Source organism: Orcinus orca, chromosome X, assembly GCF_937001465.1.
Source record: "Orcinus orca chromosome X, mOrcOrc1.1, whole genome shotgun sequence".
NCBI classification, from domain to species: domain Eukaryota; kingdom Metazoa; phylum Chordata; class Mammalia; order Artiodactyla; family Delphinidae; genus Orcinus; species Orcinus orca.
The window spans coordinates 125,657,937-125,670,033 of NC_064580.1; the positions used below are offsets into that span (position 1 = coordinate 125,657,937).

The 12,097-nt window shown below is 37.0% G+C and overlaps 1 long non-coding RNA gene across 1 annotated transcript in view; it reads right to left on the reverse strand.

Annotated features, from left to right (window-relative positions):
* Positions 1 to 5,322: 5,322 nt before the first annotated feature.
* The window catches only part of LOC125962881 (uncharacterized), a 117,650-nt gene continuing 110,875 nt past the window's right edge, over positions 5,323 to 12,097 (reverse strand). Inside the window, exon 3 of the long non-coding RNA XR_007474697.1 lies at positions 5,323 to 5,444. This is a non-coding gene — a long non-coding RNA (uncharacterized LOC125962881). The remainder of the gene's footprint in view (positions 5,445 to 12,097) is intronic.

Sequence of the window (12,097 nt, forward strand, 5' to 3'; positions counted from 1 at the left end):
TTTTTAGAGAAGACTCACTGATTTTGTAGGATCATGCAAGATTCAGTCAGGGATTTGCAGCTTTTTCCTGATTCTACCACTGACTCACTTCAGGCCTATCTTTAAACCTTCGTCCTGTATGAGGTCAAAATCTTTTTTCTTACAAAGAGAACAAAATTTGGAGCTTCTAGAAGTGACTGCTCCGTTGATACAGGTATCAGTAATTTATTCAGAAAGTTGGACGTTCAGATTGCTCATGAATAGAGGTGACTTACAGAGTACGAGCTAAGTTCTAACCTGGAAAACTGAGCTAGCAGTAAAGGAACTCTCCAAAAATTCAGCCAGCCCTAGGAGACGCATGTTGTAATCTGACAAACAGATAAATTAGATAGTAGTTGGCCCTGGAATTTGTAATTGTTTGGCAGTTTTGACATCCAAGATTTCAAACCATAGTGAAAAGTCCCTGAGTACTGGGCTGGGGGCACAGTCTAAGGCTCAGTCGTGAAATCACAACAGGGGAACAGCAAAGACCAAACAAAATTCCAGCCTTAAGGAATGAGGCAAAACTGGGAATGAGGAAAGTTGGTGAGAGCAGTGATTTGGTAACAACATGGACATATACTAATATCCTCTAAAGAAACCAGATCCAAAGATTATTTATCAGTGAGGAAGATTTGGAGAGCAAAATTAGAAATCAATCGTGGTAAGTGGGCAACCAGTTCCCAGGTCTGCTAATTTCTGATTCTGGGGCAGTATATTAGTCAGGGTTCTCCAGAGAAAGAGAAACAACAGGCTATGTGTGTGGATGTATATGTGTGTGTGTATACACATACATATGTGCATATATATGTATGTGTGTGTGTGTGTGTATAGAGAGACAGAGACACAGGGAAGAGCTGCAAGAGTCTGCTGATGTAAATGTTAATCTCATCTAAAAAACACTTCCCAGAAACATCCAGAATTATGGTTAACCAACTATATGGGCACAATAGCCCAGTCAAATTGACACACAAAATTAATCATCATAGGCAGTGACTTAGATTTTAAGGGCCTTCTAAATAGTTAATGGGGACGAGGATAAAAACTTTAGAATCCATCTAATTGATTTTAAGGAAAGTACCTTACCTTTCTAGTTGATGTAGCTTTATTATCAATAGACATAACAGGAATCATTTTGAAAAACCCCTGTGTATCACTCCCTAGTTCTAATCAACCACTAGTACACTTTCTATCTCTCTCTATATTCCTATTGTGGATTTTCATATGAATTTAATCATATAATATGTGGTCTTTTGTGACTGGCTTCTTTCGCTTAGCATTATGTTTCAGGGTTCATCAGAGTTGTAGCATATATCATTACTGCAGTCCTTTTTATGGCCAAATAATATTCCATTGTATGGATATACCAATTTTTGTTTATCCATTTGTCTGTTGATAGGCATTTGGGTTGTTTCTAAATTTGGTCATTATAAATAATGCTGTCATAAACATTTGTGTATAAGTTTTTGCATGGACATGTTTTCATTCCTCTTGGGTCTATACCTAGGAGTAGAATTCCTGGGTTATACGGTAACTCTACATTTAATCATTTCAGGAGTTGCTAGACCATTTTTCAGTTTTTGCACCATTTTACATTCCCACCTACAGTGTATGAGGGCTCCAGTTGCTCAGCAACATAACATTGCTATACTTATTACTTTACCATCTGTCATCATTTCCTTAGCCCATTACAGCTTTATTCCCATCCACTTCTTTGTAGTGTTTTTGGTAAACATATTACACATATATTGCATTTCTATATGTAATAGGCCCAACAATATGCTATATGCATATTATTTTATACAATTGCTTTAAAATCAATTAAGATAAGAGAGGAGAAAAATATGCATTTACATTGTCTTTTATAATTACGTGGTTATATTTACCAGTGCACTTTGTTTGTTCCTATGGATTTCAATTGTCATCTGGGATCATTTGTTTTCAAACTAAAGAATTTTCTTTATAATTACTTGTAAGGCAAGTCTGCTAGCAACATATTCAACATTTTTTTCCGTTATTTTGTTTTTATTTGTGATTAGTAACTTTGTTGGTTATAGGATTCTTGGTTGGCAGAGTTTTTTCTTTGAGCACTTATCCCACTGCCTGTTGGCCTATGTTGTTTCTGCTTAGAATTCAGCTGTTAATCTTATTGGGGTTCCCTTGTAAGTGACATGTCATTTATCTCCTGATTCTTTCAAGATATTTTCCTTGTCTTTGACTTTCAGCACTTTTACTATGATGTGTCTGTTTGTGGGTCTGTTTGTGTTTATACTACTTAGAAGTTGTTAAGCTTCCTAAATGTGTAGATTACTGTTTTTCAGTAAATCTGGGACAGGTTCAGCCATCAGTTCTTTTCAGTAGTATTTCTTCTTGCTCTCTTTCCTCTTCTTTTGGTAATCCCATTATGTGTGTGCTGGTATGTTTAATGATGTCTGACACTTCTCTTAGTGCCTGTTCATTTTTCTTCCTCCATTTTTCCTCCCTATTTTTTGGCTTCCATAATCTCTATTGATCTATATTCATGTCTAATAATTCTCTCTTCTGCCAGTTCAAATCTACTGGTGAGACCCTCTAGTGGATTTTTATTTCAATTATTGTAATACTTTTCAACTCCAAAATTTCCATTGGTTCTATTTTTAAATTTCTATCCCTTTATTGATAGTCTCTATTTGATTTGCCATCTCATCATACCTTCTTCCTTCACTCCTTTAATCATGTTTATTTTTAGTTCAGTGAGCATATGTATAATGGCTGCATTGACATTTTTCTGTTTAATCTGACATCTAGTAACTCTCACAGACAGTTTTTGTTGCCTCCTTTTCCCCCAGTGTCTGAGTCATACTTTACTATTTCTTTGCATGCCTTGTAAATTTTGTTGGAAACTGGACATTTTAGATAATGTTGTAATTGGTCCCCCACTCTGGGAAATACTATTGTTACTTGTTTGTATAGTCATGGAATGTGTTATTTTAGAGAGATCTATTCTCCTCACTCCCACACACACAGTGTTAAGCCTCTACTATTGCTTCTCTGAGTGTCACAGCTTTGACTATGCCCACAGTAACCCTGTAATGACAGCAGTATGGGTAGGGCCCTCATACCGTCTTTCCTTAAACACACTTAGCTATTAAACTTTACTAATTACAGGCTAAGGTTGCTGCATTGTTTTCAACAACACCCTGGAGCATAACTTAACACACACACACACACACACAAACATTGTGAAACAATAACCACAAAAAAACTAATTCAAAATTTTACAATATTGAATATATCAAAGGACAAGATATAATTCACCTGTGCTTTTGTAATGCTGTTTAAACCCTCCAGACCCTGCATTCATCACAGAGAAATGTGTAGGCAAATAGATTACAGCAAAGATTACTTAGATCCATACCTTCTAATGAAAAAAAAAACCACTGAGAAACCTATGTACTATACAATGAATAACAACTTGCTATTCTCCATCCAGTGCCTAACAATAATTTCTCTCCATTCCTCCTTTTACTGTTGCTGTTCTTCATGACCATTATTGCTACTTCTTGTGACCTATATGCTGCGTCCTACACCCTAACTTTCCTGGTAATTAGAATTGGAAACCGGAGAACATCATATAAGTGATGTTTGACCCAGGAGAACACCAGGGCCATTTCATCACTTAGTGCATTAAGTGTATAGCCTGAAGGAGTCGTCATGGGAATCCATCTTTCACATTCAGAATACTCTCAAACAGAAAAGAAAATTTTACCGGCAAATATTAGTTAATCCCTGAAGTGATCCCATTGCAGGAGGAGACTGCAGATGATGGTGCTGTGTGCAGCTGTTTTACATGTACTCCTTTATCCTGTCTCTACATCCCAGGTATAGAGAATCTTTAGATTCTTCCTTCTCTCTGTCAACTGAATTCAGTCTCTAGTTGCAGCCCCACTGCTTCCTATCTGCTTCTTTTCCTCATTTGTTTGAATTAACTGTCCCTCAACACCTGTTTTGCCCTGGAATGTTGTGCTTCAGGTTTTACTTAGCTTCATGTGAATACTATCAGTCTCTGATAATAGTAGTAATTGCAACTAATATTTATTAAGCTCATATTATCATACTGAATCCTGCTTCTAACACTGTGTCGTAGGAACTATTATTACCTCATTTTCACATAAGGAAATGGAGGCTTATAAAGCTTAAATCACTTCTCCAGTGTCACGGACTGTCAAGTGACAAAGTAGGAATTTGAAGACAGGTCTATATAACCTGAGAGCCTCATTCTCTTAACAAATATTAATGCTTAATCTAGTGATTCCACCTTCTCACCTGTTCCTACTTTCAGGTCTTAAAGCATCAACCCAGGTTGCAATCCTCTGCCTTCCACCATCTTTCTCTCCCCACTTATTTATGATTGACATTCAGAAGAATAGTTTTCAAAAACTTGACTAGGAGTCAAATAAAGGAATATGCAGTGCCTGGAGGAGGAAGTGGAATGTAGAAGGATTTTCTTCAATTCTTCTAATATGTTTCCAAGCTGAGGAAAGAGTACCAGGATAGTGGGGAGAGACTGAAGATATAGGAAGAGTATAATTGATGGAGCAAGTTACCTCTTCCTACAAAAATTATAATTCTGTGGTTCTGGGAATGACTAGAGAGTTCTTGTTTGAGCTGTTCCAATATGAAACCAGCTGCAGGCCCATTAGCATGGCATTTTGATGAAACAAATTTATAAGAAAAAATATATAAAGCAAGCTATTTAAAGATGGCTTATTTGAAATGATGCCAACATTAACTTAATAGCAATTTTAAATGGTAAAAAAGTGAAAGATTTTAAGGAGTTTTAGAACTATTATTGTACTTACTATAATATATCGCTTTGCCAAAAATATTCTTGAAACTGAGCAATTTAAGAAGCTGTTTTGGAAACTAATGGCAAGGATTTTCTATTAAAAGTTTCATTTTCATTTTTTTTCCATTAAAATCTCAAGTAAATACATAGCCAAACATAGAATATTACTTATCAGAAGACACATCTCACAGTATAATAAAACCTTAGATGAGACTTTGGCACACAAAGTGAATTTAATTCCATTATTGAGGATTCTTTCATTTCTTTCTTTAAAGTAAGATCTCAAATCTCATTCATTTAGTGAATAACATTCAACTGACAGCCACAAAGCTGTCCATTCACTAGAATAACAGATCAGATATTTTTCTTTGGTCTTTCAAATCAGTCAGATAGCTAGTTAACCTTTTAACCTCCTTTTTCTTTATTGAACAAAGCAAATCCAACAGCCATTCATGTCACATAGTGTCAGGAGTTATACCGGGAACTATTACCTTCTCCATATCTTTTGTTCCCTCCTCTTCATCTTTAACCAGTCAGCAGTTCACAATTGCATTTTCTTGCAAGCTAATGGTCCTGTCACACTCAAGGACTAGATTTTCTGGGGACAATAAAAATAAAAAGTAGCTTTAGATTATCTTTCAGGAAAAATAGAGAATACATAAATACAGTATTTTGCATATAATTTCAAGGGGATAAAAATCTATCTGCAGTTTATCCATGAATCTTCAATGAGTAATTTAAGAATTCTCTATAGCCCCTTTTATGTTGACAGTCCAGAATGAGAAAACAGAGGAAAAAAAGGAAGGCAATTAACAATGATAAAATAACATATTTCTGATAACTGAAGGATATGAGCTCCTAGAGTGAAAGGGGCAATTAATGTCAAGCAAAAGGAAGGAAAATGCCTGAAACTAGGAGACATCATCAAGAAATTTCAGGGTACTAAGGAAAAAGGGAAAACTGTAAAAGCTTCCTCTAGCAGTCAGTATGCTTTGAACCAGAGGAGAAAAATTCTCACTCAAACCTGCTTAAATAATAAGCAAACTAACTCTCTTACTAAATAAAAGATTGAGGATTGTATAGAAGTAGAGTGGGTTCTAGTAATAGTATCAAAAGTTTGATTGAAGTCGTGAAGGACCCCAGTTCCATCTGCCTCCTCCTTCTTCCTTCGGATCTCCCTAAATTTGGTTTCCTTAATGTTCACAAGATAGTTGACAGTAGCAATGAAGGCTACAAATTTTATAGTTCACATTCAGAAGGAGAGTGAGAACCCTCTCTACCAATATACTCTAAGTCCTTTCCTTCAGTTTGCTGAGGTTATTAATGTCACATGCCCATTTCTGGGCCTATATTGGCAGACAGAGAATACCATTTGCTGATTGTCTTAAACTAACCAGGATACTCTTATGAAACTGGGGATGGGATAAATACCTGAACAAATTTTGGGTGAATGATGTTGGATAGGCAGCAACATCTATTGCAATTTCAGGTGAAAAAAGAGGTAACATTAGAGGGTGAGGAGTCTGAATGGTTTTGGATTTCTCAACAAGAACAGTGAAAGATAAAACAGACTAGAAGAGTACTTTCAAAATGGTTAAAAAATAATTTATCGTGTAAAATTCTATCCTCATTCTATCTTGGTTGAAAAAGCTATGATACAATATATAATTTTTCAATATTTGAAGTCTGAAAAGTTTATCTCCTAGGTATTATTTTCAGAAAAATTTTAAAGAATGAACTCCACCAAAGTAAAAGGTACACCAAGAATGAGGGAGAAATGAGATTCAAGAAACAGTGAATCCATATCAAAATATCAGAGGCATTTTTACAGAACCAGAACAAAGAATTTCAAAATTTGTATGGGAACAAAAAAGTCCCCAAATAGCTAAAACAATCTGGAGAAAGAAAAACAGAGCTGGAGGAATCATGCAGCTCAACTTCAGACTATACTACAAAGCTACAGTAAACAAAACAGTATGGTATTGGCACAAAACCAGAAATATAGATCAATGGAACAGGAGAGAAAGCCCAGAAATAAACCCATGCACCTATGGTCACCTAATCTATGACAAAGGAGGCAAGAATATACAGTGGAGAAAAGACAGTCTCTTCAATGACTGTTGCTGGGAAAACTGAACAGCTACAAGTAAAAGAATGAACTTAGAACATTCTCTAATACCATATACAAAAATAAACAAAATGGATTAAAGACCTAAATGGGAGACCAGATACTGTTAAAACTCCTAGAGGAAAACATAGGCAGAATACTCTTTGACATAAATCGCAGCAATATTTTTTTGGATTCATCTCCTAGATAATGGAAATAAAAGCAAAAATAAACAAATGGGAGATAATTAAACTTAAAAGCTTTTGCACATCAAAGGAAACCATAAACAAAATGAAAAGACAACCTATAGAATGGGAGAAAATATTTGCAAATGATGCAACTGACAAGGGGTTCATATCTAAAATATACAAACAGCGCATGCAACTCAATATCCAAAAACCGTACAACCCAATCAAAAAATGGGCAGAAGACCTAAATAGAAATTTCTGCAAAGAAGACATACAGATGGCCAACAGGCACATGAAAAGATGCTCAGCATCACGAATTAATAGAGAAATGTAAATGAAAACTACAGTGAGGTATCACCTCACAATGGTCAGAATGGCCATCATCAAAAAATCTACAAATAACAAATGCTGAAGAGAGTTTGGAGAAAAGGGAACCCTCTTACACTGTTGGTGGGAATGTACATTGGTGCAGCCACTATGGAAAACAGTACGGAGCTTCCTTAAAAAATTAAAACTACCCTATGACCAGCATATATCCGGAGAAAACCATAATTCAAAAAAAATACATGCACCCCAATGCTCATAGCAGCACTGTTTACAATAGCAAAGACACGGAAGCAACCTAAATGTCCATTGACAGATGAATGGGTAAAGATGTGGTACAGATATACAATGGAATATTAGTCATAAAAAGAATGAAATAATGCCATTTGCAGCAATGTGGATGGATCTAGAGATTATCATACTAAGTGAAGTAAGTCAAAGACAAATATCATGTGATATCACTTATATGTAGAATCTAAAAAAATGATACAAATGAACTTATATACAAAACAGAAATAAACTCATAGACATAAAAAACAAACTTATGGTTACCAAAAGGAAAAGGCAGGGAGGGATAATTTAGGAATTTGGGAGTAACACATACATACTACTATACATAAAATAGATAACCAACAAGGTCCTACTGTATAGCACAGGGAACTATACTCAATATCTTGTAATAACCTGTATGGGAAAAAGAATCTGAAAAAGAATAGATATATGTATATGTATAACTGAATCACTTTGCTATACACCTGAAACTAACACAACATTGTAAATCAACTACACTTCAATAAAAAGTTTGTTTTGGGGAAAAAATAAGAAACAGTGAATTCATATTGGACAGACCCAAAAGAAGCTTCCAGAACGACAAATGTGCAATAGGCCTAAAGAGTAACCAGTCCAAATTAGAAGAGGAGACTCTCAGGCCCCCAAAAGGAAGACTCTAGGAAAATAAGAGGAATAAAAATTTGCTGGATGAAATTTATCTTATGGAAGAGGAATCTAGAGATTTTACGTTGCATAAAGAAAGAGTAAAAAGCATATGCATAAGTAAGAAAAAATGAAGACAGAAATTCTTACCTCCGGGAAAAATGGAAAGTTGTATAAAAGAGGAAATACAGTCACAGTACATTACCTGGTTCTGCAGGGAATACATTTTATGGAATAACAAATAATAAACATATTACTGGTGTCTCTGAGTGAGACCAATAAATAGCTCCTTCTCTTTCCTACCTGGAGTATGAGAAAATTGAGAAAGACCAGCAGATTGGAGGCCAGAATATCACTATTACTACTTGTAGATGCGGAAGATATAGCTTAGTGAAGAGCAAAATGACCCTCCTAACTAAATCACAGGCAAGCTTGCCCACCCACCCATAGCAACTCATAGCAAATGCCATCAAACAAAAACTTGTTTACATAGTAATTTTACACTATGACAGACGAACCCAGTAGATCAATGAAGTACTGATGTTAATTTATTAAAGGAAAATGCCAATATCAGTGATGAAGACATTAATTAGTTATTTATATTTTTATATAACTGCATATAAATATAATACTGGTTTTATTTTGTTTTTGGTTTGCCAATTTTGAATACTCTTGTGTTTGATTTTGAATGCTGGAGAGCTGGAGCAGGACAGTGGTTGGTGAATATTTCCTGACTCTCCTGTGGGAAGGAAAACCTGAGGGTTTACAGGAGGAAGAAACAGCAAGGCCAGGCCTCAAAGAGGAAAGAGAGAGAGGTGAAAATGCAGTATGTCTAGAGCTAGATACCATGTACCTGTTCTAATTGATGAGCTTTCACCTCAGAGATTCTAATTGGAGAGATAAGACATGTTGTTTATTTTGTTCATCTTGATGGCTGACACAGGCTCTGTGATTGATTCAGCTGTTACTAGTGGTATTGCTTGTAAATGCAGCAAAATCTCATTAATTTTGATCTAACTGATTTCTGTATTTACAAAACTAAAACTGTGAGGCTTTGGCCAGGAAAAGAACATTGGCAGTGCTCAAGTGGCAGTGCTTGATTATTAGTAGATATCAGGAGAGACCCATCGGTCAGCACCATTCAATCTTGCTGTGTGTGGCAATGTCTACATGCTATGCAGAATCCCGTCCTGCACTCTCATCCTACACTGTGAGAGAGAGACAGAGAGAAGAGGAAGAGAGAGAGAGAGAAGAGGAAGAAAGAGAGAGAAAATAGATATGATTGAAATAAACCATAAACAGCTTTGGTGATAACTACATACAGTATTGTGACAGAAAAAAAGAAAAGTGAGGTCTTAAAAAAGGTAGAAGTTCTGGGCTTCCCTGGTGGCGCAGTGGTTGAGAGTCCGCCTGCCGATGCAGGGGACACGGGTTCGTGCCCAGGTCTGGGAAGATCCCACATGCCGCAGAGCAGCTGGGCCCGTGAGCCATGGCCGCTGAGCCCGCGCATCTGGAGCCTGTGCTCTGCAACGGGAGAGGCCACAACAGTGAGAGGCCCGCATACCGCAAAAAAAAAAAAAAAAAAAAAAGGTAGAAGTTCTCTTTACAGAATTTCATGGTATATTTACTAAAAAAACAACAAAAAATACAATTACTCCATATATTTTACATTTGAAAATGCCTATAGAGAAGCACCTTTGAAGAAATCTGTCCTTAACTAACTGCAACCCTCTTTTTTCTTTTCTCTCTGATGTGGCCTCTGGAAGCTTTTACAGATTATCTTGGCCCATGAAGGCAGAAGATGGCAAGGCAAAATGGCTTTCCTTTACTCCTTTGGGAGTACTAAGGTATTCCCAAACTCTGAAAACTCATGGGTTCTATGGCAGAGTCTATTTCCATTCAAGTTAATTGAAGAAACTTTTGATGCTATTTGCCTTTTCTAGTTACAGAATATTCACTGAATCCAGTGCTAGACATTAAAGTGTTTTATTTTCAATATCCTAGTTTATTAGTTAATTCAGTAAGTATTTACTACTCTCCTGTTATGTGTCAGGCACAGTTCTAGGCACAGTGAACACAGAAATGAAAAAAGCAAAGTCCTTGCCTTCCTGGAGTTTACATTTCAACCAGAGAACCTGATGAGAAAAGGAGTGTTCAATACCCTCTACCAGTCTTTTGTTTCATAATTTGCTGGTCATTTATTATGACTCAGTCCAGTTCCATGTTTTCTAACAGCATTTTCAGATATAATTTACATACCATACAATTCACCCATTTAAAGTGTACCATTCAATGGATTTTAGTATATGTACAGAGTTGTGTAACAATCATTACAGTCAACTTAAAAACATTTTCATCATCCTGAAATGAAACCTCATACACTTTATCAGTCATCCATCTACCTCCCTCCATAATCCCAGTCCTAGGCAACCACTCATTATTTTCTGTCTCTATGGATTTGTCTATTAGGACCATTTCATATAAATGGAATTATACAATGTGTGCTTCTTTCACTTAGCATGATGTTTTCTAGGTTCATCCATATTGTAGCATGTATCAGTACTTCATTCCTTTTTAAAGCTGAATTATATTCCATTATATAGATAGAACACAGTTTATTGGTCCATTCACCAACTGCTGGACAGTTAAGCTCTTTCCACTTTTTGGCTATTAACGAATAATGCTGCTACGAACACTCATGTTTACATATTGTATAGACATACATTTTTATTTCTCTTGGGTATACAGAGTAGAATGCTGGGTCATACAGCAACTCTATGTTTAACTTTTTGGGGAACTGCCAGAATCCAGTCCCACTTGAAATTCCAATCATATATCCTTTTCAAATATCCTCCTTTCTCCCAGGACCGACTAAACTATGGCTCTGTTAACTTGGAGTCAAGGAGAGAAATATCTCCAGGCTTGTTCTGGTTCAGTCTAATGTCAGAGGCCCTGATAAGGGCCAAGGATTCCTGTGCCCCAGGTTTCCCACCCTCCATGTTGCCTGAAGCCACAGTAACCATTGGGGTCTTTGGAGGTCACTGAGGGCTCAAGGGCCTGGAATGAGGGGTGCCCCCATTTTCTTCATCCCTGAAAACAGCTCTACTATAGCTCTTCACAGTCCCCCCAAGGCATGGGATACTCCAGTGAACCTCCCCCTTCAGAAGTTTCAGGAAAGAAGCAAGTACTAATCTCTACATATGGGCACTCTCAAACTTCAAGGATGTGTATCCAGCAACCTCTTCTTCTCCCCAAGAACAAGAGAAGAAGAGGGCTGTATACAAAACAATCTCAAGAAGGAAGAACAGAGCTGGAGGAATTACACTCCCTGACTTCAGACTATACTACAAAGCTACAGTAATCATGGTTTTGGCACAAACAGACACATAGAAAAATGGGACAGAATCGGGATTTCCGTGGTGGTGCAGTGGTTAAGAATCCACCTGCCAATGCAGGGGACATGGGTTCGAGCCCTGGTCCAGGAAGATCTCACATGCTGCAGAGCAACTAAACCCGTGAGCCACAACTGCTGACCCTGCGCTCTGGAGCCAGCAAGCCACAGCTACTGAGCCTGCGTGCCACAGCTACTGAAGCTCACATGCGTAGTGAAGCTCACATGCGTAGAGTCCATGGTATGCAACAAGAGAAACCACTGCAACGAGGAGCCCGTGCACCGCAATGAAGAGCAGCCCCCACTCG